Raw genomic sequence first — 12,423 nt, forward strand, 5'->3', positions numbered from 1 at the left:
CAATCCTACATGTCCTATTATTCTTGGTAGACCTTTCCTTAGAACGATTGGTACAATTATTGATATGAAAGAAGGAAACATTAGGTTTCAATTTCTCTTAAGGAAGGGCATGGAACACTTTCCAAGGAACAAAATTAAGTTTCCATATGAATCTATTATGAGGTCTACTTGTGGTTTGCATACCAAAGATGACAATACCTAGAACTATGTTTAATGCGTAGGTAGGGGCGTTAAATAATAGCACTTGTTAGGACGCAACCCAATTTTATTTTTTATGTTTTTGGTTTTTGGTTCTGTTTTGCAATAAATACACATTATTAACTCAATAATAATTGTGTTTTGTTGTTTTAATTAGTGTTTGAACCAAGCAAGACCTTTGGGATGGTCTATGGTGATAGTTGATTTGATCTTGCAGAAAAACAGAAACTTTTGCGCCCTGTAAAACAATTTTTGCAATATCACAGAAGTGTGTTTTGATATAACTTTTTGACCCAAGATTGATATACAAATTTCCCAGACTGTCCTAATCTTTCAGAATTTCTGGAGTTACAGAAGTATATGAAGTTTTTAGATTTCTATAGATTGTTCTTTTTTGACAGATTCTGTTTTCTATGTGTTGTTTACATAGTTTGATGAATCAATGGGTAGTATCGGGGGGGGGTATGAAACATGGAGAAGTTGGAATACAGTATATATAACACCAATATAAATAAATAATGTGTTCACAATAGTACCAAAAAGTGGTGATTTATTTTCTTATACTAACGGATCTCACGAGTCTTTTGTTGACTTTTCTGTTGTGAATTTTCAGGTTTTGGGTAAAGATTTGATGGACAACAGAATAAAGAGTGGCAAAAGCCTAAGCTTGGGGATGCCCAAGCCACCACAAGGCAATATTCAAGGACAACCAAGCATCTAAGCTTGGGGATGCCCCAGATGGCATCCCCTCTTTTGTCTTCGTCTATTGGTAAATTTACTTGAGGCTATATTTTTATTCACATGTGTTTTGCATGGAGCGTCTTGTATGATATGATTCTTTGCTTTTTAGTTTTCCACAAACGTCCTTGGTGTACACACTTTTTGAGAGGTACATGCATGAACCATGAATTTATTAGAATACTCTATGTGCTTCACTTATATTTTTTGAGCTAGGCAATTTGCTCCAATGCTTCACTTCTATCTTTTTAGAGCATGGCGGTGGCTTTATTTTATAGAAATTGTTGAACTCTCATGCTTCACTTATATTATTTTGAGAATCTCCAAACAGCATGGTAATTTGCTTAGGTTATGAATTTAGTCCTAATATGATGGGCATCCAAGTGGGATATAATAAAGACTTTCATATAAAGAGTGTTGAATACTATGAGTAGTCTGATTCATTATGATTGTTTTGAGATATAAAGATGGTGATATTAGAGTCATGCTTGTGAGTAATTGTGGATTGGTACAAATACTTGTGTTAAAGTTTGTGATTCCCATAGCATGCAAGTATGGTGAACCGTTATGTGATGAAGTCAGAGCATGATTTTTTTATTGTCTTCCTTACGAGTGGCGGTCGGGACGAGCGATGGTCTTTTCCTACCAATGTATCCCCCTAGGAGCATGCGTGTAGTACTTTTTTTCAATAGCTAATAAAGTTTTTCAATAAGTATATGAGTTCTTTATGACTAATGTTGAGTCCATGGATTATAAGCACTCTCACCCTTCCACCATTGCTAGCCTCTCTACTACCGCGCAAGTTTCGCCGGTGCATGAAACCCACCATATACCTTCCCCAAAACAGCCACCATACCTACCTATTATGGCATTTCCATAGCCATTCTGAGATATGTTGCCATACAACTTCCACCATTCAGTTTTATTATGACACGCACCATCATTGTCATATTGCTTTGCATGATCATGTAGTTGGCATAGTATTTGTGGCAAGGCCACCGTTCATATTTGTTATACATGTCACCCTTGATCATTGCACATCCCGGTACACCGCCGAAGGCATTCGTATAGAGTCATATTTTGTTCTAGTATTGAGTTGTAAGTAAATATAAAAGTTTGACGATCATCATTATTAGAGCATTATGCTATGTGAGGAAAGGATGATGGAAGCTATGATTCCCTCACAAGTTGGGATGAGTCTCGGGACTTTATAAAAAATAAAATAGGCCAAAGAAGCCCACAAGAAAATAAAAGATCCAAGAAGCCCAAAAAAAAAGAGAGAAAAAGATAGAAGGGACAATGTTACTATCCTTTGTCCACACTTGTGCTTCGAAGTAGCACCATGATCTTCATGATAGAGAGTCTCCTATGTTGTCACTTTCTTATACTAGTGTGAATTTTTCATTATAGAACTTAGCTTGTATATTCCAATGATGGGCTTCCTCAAATTTCCCTAGGTCTTCATGAGCAAGCGAGTTGGATGCACACCCACTTAGTTTCTTTTTGAGCTTTCATACACTTATAGCTCTAGTGCATCCATTGCATGGCAATCACTGCTCACTGACATTGATATCTATTGATGGACATCTCCATAGCCCGTTAATGCACCTAGTTGATGTGAGACTATCTCCTTCTTTTTGTCCTCTCCAATTCTATTCCACCTATACCGCTATATCCATGGCTCACGCTCATGTATTGCCTGAAAGTTAAAAAAGTTTGAGAACAGCAAAAGTATGAAACAATTGCTTGGCTTGTCATCGGGGTTGTGCATGATAAAATACTTTGTGTGATGAAGATGGAGCATAGCCAGACTATATGATTTTGTAGGGATAACTTTCTTTGGCCATGTTATTTTGAGGAGAAATGATTGCTTTATGAGTATGCTTGAAGTATTATTGTTTTATGTCAATATTAAACTTTTTTGAATCTTGTGGATCTGAATATTCATGTCACAATAAAGAAACTTACATGGATTAATATTTTAGGTAGCATTCCACATCAAAAATTCTGTTTTTATCATTCACCTACTCGAGGACGAGTGGGAATTAAGCTAGGGGATGCTTGATACGTCTCCAATGTACCTATAATTTTTTATTGTTCCATGCTATTATATTATATGCTTTGGATGTTTTATATGCATTAGTATGATATTTTATATTATTCTTGGGACAAACTTATTAACCTAGATCCCAGTGGCAGTTTCTGTTTGCTCTTTGTCTTTTAGTTTTACAGAATAGGGATATCAAACGGTGTCCAAACGAAATAAAACTTTCACGCTGCTTTCTCTTGTACGAGAAGACACCCATGGAGCCTGGAGAGGGGGCCAGAAGAGTCCCGAGGACTCTAGAAGCCCTCAGGGTACGCCCTAGGGGGCGCGCCCCTGGCTTGTGGGCCCCACGATACTCCGCCAACCCTATTTTTTCTCTATAAATTCCCAAACATTCACAAACCAACAAAAGCATCAACCAAAATACTTTTCCGCCGCCGCAAGCCTCTGTTTCCACGAGATCCATCTTGGGGCCTTTTCCGACATCCTACCGGAGGGGGGTTCCGTCACGAAGGGCATCATCAACTCTATTTACCTATCGATGAAGCGGGAGTAGTTTACCACACACCTATGGGTCCATAGCTAGTAGTTAGATGGTTTCTTCTCTCTCTTTGATCTTCAATAAAATGGTCTCCTCTATGTTCTTGGAGTTCTATCCGATGTAATAGTCTTTTGAGATGTGTCTGTCAAGATCCAATGAATTGTGCATTTATGATCAGATATTCTATGAATATTGTTTTACTCTTCACTAAATTCTTATATGCATCATTTGATATATTTGTATTTCCCTTCGAATTATCGGTTTGGTTTGGCACACTAGATTGGTATTTCTTGGAATGGGAGGGGTGCTTAGTTTTGGGTTCAATCTTGCGGTGTCCTAACGAAGTGACAAAGTAGGGGTAGCGAGGCACGTATTGTATTGTTTCCATCAAGGGTAAAAAGATGGGGTTTTCATCATATTGCCTCAGTTTATCCCTCAAAATCATGCCATCTTACTTACGGCGTTACTCCGTTCTTATGAACTAAATACTCTAAATGCATGCTGGATAGCGGTCGATGTGTGGAGTAATAGTAGAAGATGCAGGGAGGAGACAGACTAATTGACATGGATGTGAGACCTATATTCATAATCATTGCCTTAGATATCGTCATAACTTTGTACTTTTCTATCAATTGCTCGACAGTAATTTGTTCACCCATTGTATTACTTTCCTTCAAGAGAGAAGTCTCTAGTGAAACCTATGACCCTCGGTGTCGGATTCACAGCTCCGCAGTCCCAAGAAAGGTTCGAACTCTGGGGTGTGTGTGAAAAACTAAACCTCTCCAGCCAACCAGTTCATCACCCCCTAGGCCGAGGTTGATGAACAACGAAGAAGATAGGCATGACAGTTTACGCAGGTTCGGGCCACCTTGTGGTGCGAGACCCTAATCCTGCTTTTGCGGTGGATTAGCCTCACGAGGGGCTGAGGATGAACTAGTACAAGGGAAGAACATCCTCGCAAGGTTTTCTCTGGCAAGGGAGTGAGTCTCGGATCCCCTTCTCTTGGTGGTGGCTAGCCCATACTTATAGTGGGCTTGGTCCTCTTCCTCCAAAACGAAGGCTGGAAGGGATCCCACAATGGCCAATTTGAAAGGGGACAAGTAGTACATCTTATCCTGATGAAAGGTGGTCTTCCCCTGCAAAGCTTCTGGTCGTGACGCCGTGGTGGGCTCGGTGATGACATCCATCCTTCCGTCTTGGCGGTCTTGGTCTCGTTGGATGGGAATGGAAACCTTTGGCTAACTCCTCGAGATCCCGCGCCTAGGCTTGCCTCCTTAGCACCAATGAGGAAACCTGCTGCTCTGTGCCCACTTGCGCTCACCTGGCCTTGGTCGTCATGGCCTGTGTCACCTCAACCTCATGAGTTGGGTAGCTGCATAGGAATCTCCGCTCCTTACGAGATAGCCTCCGGAGGTCTTGATGTCACCCGCCTCAGGAGGCTTGACCCCTCGCGAGGGTCGTAACTTGTTGGTGTTGTAGATGGGCCGTACCAGGCCGTCGATGGAGCCACGCCGTGGGCCGCAAGTCGGCAATTCTGGGTACCCTGGTTCCCATAATGCCGACAGTAGCCCCCGGGCCCTAGGCGCGCTCGTACTTGGCATCGAGGCGAAGCCAAGGGGCAAGGGCGAAGCACCGCGGGCCCCCAATCACCGCTGGACCGAGCCTACGCGTGGCACTTGATGGGACGTGGGCGTCTCCACTTCCCGACGCCGCCTCGGCAACTGCCTGACTTGTCAACTGCCTGATGCATGCAGAAAAGAGCCACCATTGCTCGGAGCATGAGAGGTCGGCGGCTGGCCTTCCTCCGGCTATAAATGGGGGAGGGGGCGGAGCCCACAACGCATCTTCATCTTCTCGCTACTCGCTCCTCCTTCTTCTTTGTCCCGCCATCTTGCTAGAGCGTCCATGGTGCCAGTGAGGAGGTTTTCCACCGCGGAGAAGGGAAAAGCCCCCTAGGGGGAACCTGAGCTGCTTCCGCCGAAGAAGTGGTATGACTGCTCTCGTGATGCCACCACGGCGCCCATGACGACGCGGCCTTGGCACGAACGCGCTCTGCCAGGCTTCCCGGTTCATGCGCACGTTCGCACGCAAAGCTCCGTGCATGGGAGCGGCTGCGGATGCCGCGAGGAGCGGAGCCATGGATGAGACCAAGAAGTGGCCGTACGGCAACCCTGCCTGTGGACCCATGCCGAAGGCATGGTCCGCGAGTTTGTGGTGTGCGCTGCAATGCCACCACGCACATGGATCCAGCTCTCGCGGTCTCTGGCATAGGAGATACCCCCAAGGGGGCCCATCGAGCTATGGCTGCGGCACAACGGCTACTGCAACCAGGCTTCAGAAGAGGAACTCGAGGTCGTCGACTTTGACGACGTCTTCATTAGCTAGGGATGGTTGCGGTCGCCCGCGCCTATCTCCCGGAGGGAGGTCACGCCATCCACTTTGAGTATGATGGTGCTTCGACGCTCCTCTTCAATGTCTTCGACGGCCAACGCGTGGCGTGCTGCCCCAGGGGAGGAGATCGAGGCAGCGACTCCCCAGCGGGCCGGCGAGGCGGCGAGGCCACCGGGGATGAACTTGCCCTTGGCCTTGTCTGTGACTCCTCTGACAGCAGGATCGCATCTTCCGGACCCGGCTCGAGCGATGATGATAGCTACGAGCCGCCGCGCCGTTGTGTCCTGGCCTAGGGGAGGCAAGGTACCGTCCTGATGTGCGAGTGATGTTGCTTGGGTCACGGTCCTTAGGAGACCTTTTCCATTTTGCTTTGTTCCTGAGAAAAACCATGAATGGCCCTGTGGGGGCATTTAAAGGCCATGATGCATTTGTATTAATGTTATTATCTCCAATAAATGTGATGTTTGCGTTTCTCGCTTTGGCACAGTTCCCCCTTTCATTCCCGCGGTAGCTTAGTGCTCTATGCCTGTAGGACCCAGTCCCCAGGCAAGCTTCGTCCGTCACTGGTATGCTAGGTCATGATGCCGTGGTCAAGGCCAGGAGGTGAGTGACCTGAGGTCTGGTATGAGCCCCTGAGGCATGATGCTCAGGAGGTACCCTTTGGCGCGCAAGCGGCCCCCGAAGGACTGAAAGGGAAGCGTCCTTGCCCAAGTGAGATCGCTAGAGACAGGGCGCTGATCATAAGGTCCGTGCCGGCGCATGGGATGTGACTTATCTTGGCGAGCCTGTAGTGGTTCTTTCGCTGTGAGGACAAGCTTCTTGTGCGATGTTAGGCTATGTCCTTCTCCTGATGGCGCCCCTGGGCAGGGCTCATGTCGACCCCATCTTTCTTGCTCGTCTAGGTGCTCTACGTCCTTGGGTCCCGGCCCTCGAGCAAGACTCAGCCGCCATTGGTATGCCATGTCATGATGACATGGTCAAGGCTAGGGGTGACGGCTCGAGAGCTAGTAGGAGCCCTTGAAGCGTGATGCTCAAGGCCCCCCCTTTAACATGCAAGTGACTCGCGCAAGGAAAGAGTGGATAGCTTTGGGGGGGTGCAACCCTGAGGTTTCGGCGAGGCCGCTCGTGGTCCCGGCTCTGTAGGTTCCTGCGAGTTAGCCGAAAAAGGAAAACATAGCACGTAGTCGCGCTTGCTATCCCGCCGGTGATCTTTCCGTAAGAAGGCGAAGGCACTAAGGACCTGGTGAGGTGACGTGCGTGGGCCAGCCGCGAGCCTGAGCTTGGTCTCTTAGGTTTATCACCGCTGCAGGGACGGACCCAAGCACAGTTGCCATCCCAGTAGCCCCCTTTGCATATGAGCAAGAGGCGGGTTCAGCAACACGCAGAGGCCACGAGGGGCAACTCCATAGATAACGAGGCGACATGAGTAACATTGAAAACCATGATAACTCGAGCATGCATAGCTGGTTCGGTGTACATGAATCAAAATGGTACGGCTACAGGGGCAAGCCATAGCAGCTTGAAAATGATGCAGCCCAAGCGGCGCCCTCAACTAAACAAACCAAAAAGTCACCTGGCACCGTCGTTGTGGAAGTATTGGAGTAGCTGAAGAAGCATGCTGTAGAAGTCGCTCCTTGCGAGCCGGCCGGCTCCTGAGTCCTGGGGGGCTCCAGAGGTCCATGGGGCTCGCGAGGTTCCGGCACCTCCTCCGTCAGGATCGCGTGGCGCCTAGCCTCATGAGCCGCCAGGACGCCTTGCATGTAGCGCTGGTGTGAGGCTGTCATGTTCAGCAGGCCGAACGCCATGCAGACATAGCTGTAGGTGTAGCCCCCACTCCGTCCAATGCGGGAGGACTAGAAGAGCTCCTGTGAAGCAGCCCTGTTGAGGCCTGGGATGTTAACGCAGACGCGCAGCTCGCCACCCATGTTAGGGGCGGCAGCTACATTGGGCGGTGCGGGGCGGCACTCGCCGCGCATGGCTCGCGCCTCCTGAAGATCCTCGATTGCCTTGGTGATGAACTCCTGAGCGCCTGGTGCCTCGCACGCTGTGCCCTTCTTGTGGAAGCATGCATTGAAGCACACGTCCACATGGTGCCCGAACGCCTCCCTCGTGATGTTGGTCAGGTCAAAGGCCCTCCAGATGAGAGCCCCCGAGCCCTTCCTGAGAGGGGCACCGGGCACGCCTCTCTATGCAAGAGATAAAGGCGGCTCAGTAGCAAGTGCGGGGCCTGAGGCACAATCGTCGGACGCCCCAGCATCTCGATGACCCCTAAGGAGGAGCTGCTTCTTCTTCTTGGGGACAACCTCAGGAGGACAGGCGGCACCCTCGTCATCTAGGTTATCGACTGCTGAGGCCTGGTACGCATGCTCGAGGGACACACTGCATTCTTCTCGTCATAGGCGACCATGATGATGCTGCCGCTTCTTGGAACATTGAGAAAGTTGTAGCCGTGGTGAGTCACTGCCATGAACTTGGCGAGGGCCGGATACCCGAGGATGGCATTGTACGAGAGGTGAATGTGGGCGACGTCGATGCCTATGAGCTCACTGTGATAGTTGTCTCCCTTGCCAAGGCTTAGAAGGAGATGAACTGCCTTATGGGGACGGTGGAGCCATCATTCACCCCTGAGAAAGGCTTGATGGGGAGGAGCTTGTCGTACGGCACCTGAAGCATCTCGAATGTCTTGATGGAGAGGATGTTGAGCCCCATGCCTCTGTCGATGAGTGTCTTGGTGATGAGAATGTTGCTAATGATCGGTGACCAGAGCATTGGGAGCACGCCAGCGGTAGGTGAGCACTTGAGCTGGTTTGTAGAATCAAAGGTGATGGCATACTTGGACCACCTAAGGGGACGCGATGCCTCAATCTTGGCAAGGGCTGCGTTCACCTCACGAGCGAACTGCTTGAAGATGCAATGAGAGGCGGCGGCCTGAGTGCCACCCAGGATGTAGGCAATTGGGCGAGGCTCTTGGAAGCTCCCAGCCCCATCGTCTTGGTGGTGGTCATTGTTCGTCCTTGGCAGCGACAGCGGAGGGAGGCCGGTGTTGCGCTAAGGACGGTCGTCATGAGGCTGGTCTCTCCAGGGTCCATCTCGAGGCTGGCCTTGCCAGCGGTCCTCACGGGGCTAATCACGCAAGTCCTAACAGGGGTCGCAATTGTCCCAGCATCCTCCACGGCGGCCTCCTCCGCAGCCGTAGCCACTGTCGTTGCACTCGAGACAGCGGCCAAGGCGGCCGTCGCGGATTGCCTTGAGCTCCTGGCAGTTGTTGGTGTTGTGGCAGTGATGTTGTGGAAGACGCAAAATGGGCGGCTGTCCTTGGAGGACACGGCGCGGTGGTAGGCAAGCTTCATCTCAGGTTCGGTCGTGAGCACAGCAGGACCCTTGCGCTTCACGTCCTTAGCCTTGGCCTTCTTGTCTTCGGGATCGGCCTCCGCCAGCTCTAGGAGGGAGAAGCGACATTCCTTTGACCTCGCGCACCTAGTTTCCATGTTGAACATCTCCAGACCCGAACACCGGTCTTCGTGTATGGCGAGCTCTTCCTTCATCTTGATGTCTCGGACACCATCATTGAATGCCGAGATGATGGCCTCGTCTGACACCTTTTGGGATCTTGAGGCGAACGTTTGTGAAGCATTGTATGTACTTGTGCAAGGTTTCCCCCGGCTGGTGCTTGATGCGCCGTAGTTCGCCTGCAGCAGTGGCGCAGTCGCGAGTGCCCTAGAAGTTGGCGATGAAGCACTCGTGCAGCTCGTCCTAGTGGGAGATCGATCCCACTGGAAGGTTGAGGGGCCACGAGCACGCGCCATCTTTGAGGGCCATGGGAAACCAGTTAGCCACGACTTTGTCATTGTCGTTCGCCACCTCGATACTCAGCTCATAGAGCAAGAGGAACTTAGCGGGGTCAGCGGTGCCGTCGTAGCACGGAGGCAAATCCAGCTTGAACTTGCCGGGGCAGACGATGCGGTGCAGCTCCGGGGTGAATGAAGGGCAACCTACCTCACTCATGGGAGCCAGCCACTTTCGAGGACCTTCATCTTGACGCCCGCGCGCCGCCGTCTCTGTCGGCACACGGTCTTGACGTGGCAGTGCTGGAAGTGCGTTTGCTTCTCCTTGGGGCCATTGCACCACCTGGCAGCTTTTTCATCGTGCGCAAGCACCCTGCATGGCGGATCGCGCTGGGGTGATTCACGCCTTGGCTTTTGGTCCGCACCGTGCAGAGGGGGACGAGGAGGCGTGCCATGAGATACATCACCCGCTCAAGACAAAGGAGAACGGGGCGAGCGGGACGGTGCAGGGGCCTTGCCGCCAGCGTTGACGAGCTCGGCAATGCGGTCGAGCCAGTCATCGTAGAGGTCGTTGGTCGGGCGATAGTGCAGAAGCTCGCGCTCCATAAGCAGCACTGCCTGCATGTTTGCTAGCCTGCATCGAGCATGAGAGGACGACGCCTTGGTCAGAGTGGGTGATGGAGTCGTGGTGCGCCCGTCACGTCGCACGGATAGTGGCAGCAAGGAGTCCTGTTGCTCGCATGCAGCAGGGTCGGTGGCAGCGTTGGCTGATACGTCTCCGACGTATCTATAATTTTTGATTGTTCCATGCTGTTATATTATCATTCTTGGATGTTTATAATCATTTCATAGTCATTTTATATCATTTTTTGTACTAACATATTGCCATAGTGCCAAGTGCCTGTTGCTGTCTTTTTGCATGTTTTTTCCATCGTAGGAAATCAATACCAAACGGAGTCCAAACGCAGCGAAATTTTTTGTGGAATAGAAGACATCCAATGGGCCGGAGAAGCGCCAGGGGGTGCTCCGAGAGGAGCACAACCCCCAGGGTGCGCCTGGACCCACCAGGGCGTGCCTGGTGGCCCAGGAGCGCCCTCGTGGGTTGTGCCCACCTCGGGTGCCCCTCGGACAACCTCTTTACTCTATAAATACCCCAATATTCCAGAAACCCTAGGGGAGTCATCGAAAATCAATACCATGTGCCGCAAGTTCTAGAAACAGCAGATTCAATCTAGACACCATCACGGAGGGGTTCATCATGTCCATTGGTGCCTCTCCGATGATGCGTGAGTAGTCTTCTATAGACCTTCGGGGTCTGTAGTTATTAGCTAGATGGCTTCCTCTCTCTCTCGTTTGATTATCAATACAATGGTCTCTTGGAGATCCATATGTGTAACTCTTTTTGTTGTGTGTTTGTTGGGATCCGATGAACTTTGAGTTTATGATCAGATCTATCTTTTTATCCATGAAAGTTATTTGAGTCTTTTGATCTCTTAAGTGCATGGTTCCTTATAGCCTCATATTTCTTCTCGGATATGTGGGTTTTGTTTGGCCAACTTGATCTATTTATCTTGCAATGAGAAGAGGTTCTTTGTGATGGGTTCGATCTTACGGTGCTTGATCCGAGTGACAGAAGGGGAACCAACACATATGTATCATTGCTATTAAGGATAACAAGATGGGGTCTATATCTACATAATTAGATATGGTCTACATCATGTCATCATTCTTATTGCATTACTCCGTTTCTCCACGAACTTAGTACACTAGATGCATGCTGGATAGCGGTCGATGTGTGGAGTAATAGTATTAGATGTAGGCAGGCGTCGGTCTACTAATCTTGAACGTGATGCCTATATCATGATCATTGCCTGGATATCATCATGATTATTTGAAGTTCTATCAATTTCCCAACAGTAATTCGTTTACCCACCATTTGCTATTTTTCTTGAGAGAAGCCACTAGTGAAACCTACGACCCCTGGGTCTCTTCTTTAATATATTTGCCTTTCTGGTATGTTTTCCTTTGCTTTTATTTTTAGATCTATTAAACAAAAAATTCAAAATACCTTGCTGCAATTTTTTTTGTTGTTCAATCTATCAATTTAATACAACTCTCCCACTTCCATTTGCCAATTTTTGGCATCGTTACCCGAAACGGATTGACAACCCCTTTTACATGTCGAGTTACGAGTTTTTGTTATTTGCGTGCAGGTGCTATATACGTTGTGTTTCTTGGTTCTCCTACTGGTTCGATAACCTTGGTCTCATCATTGAGGGAAATACCTACTGTGGCTGTGCTGCATCATCCCTTCCTCTTTGGGGAAATACCGACGTATTCTAGCAGACATCAAAAGGAATTTCTGGCGCTGTTGCGGGGGAAACAACATCAATGTCTACCAGGTTCATAATCACAAATCTCATCTCCCAACAATTTATATTACTTGCCATTTGCCTCTCGTTTACCTCTCCTCCACTTCACAAAGATTTGTCGTTTTATTCGCTCTCTTTTTCGTCCGCCGTTTTCTCGTATCTATCCTTTGCTTGCAATCATGAGTGATTTCGGTATGGAAACAACAGATGATGTCCCAACTCTTAAGATTGGACATACGGGTAATCTGGATGCTAAAATTTTATCTTGGGGCAAGGGAATGTTATGGGAAAAGAACGTATCCAAGAATTTTTCAATTGTGTTGGAAATCTAAGTCTTGATGATGCTCCTAT

Source organism: Triticum urartu, chromosome 3 (genome assembly GCF_003073215.2).
Source record: "Triticum urartu cultivar G1812 chromosome 3, Tu2.1, whole genome shotgun sequence".
Lineage (NCBI taxonomy): Eukaryota > Viridiplantae > Streptophyta > Magnoliopsida > Poales > Poaceae > Triticum > Triticum urartu.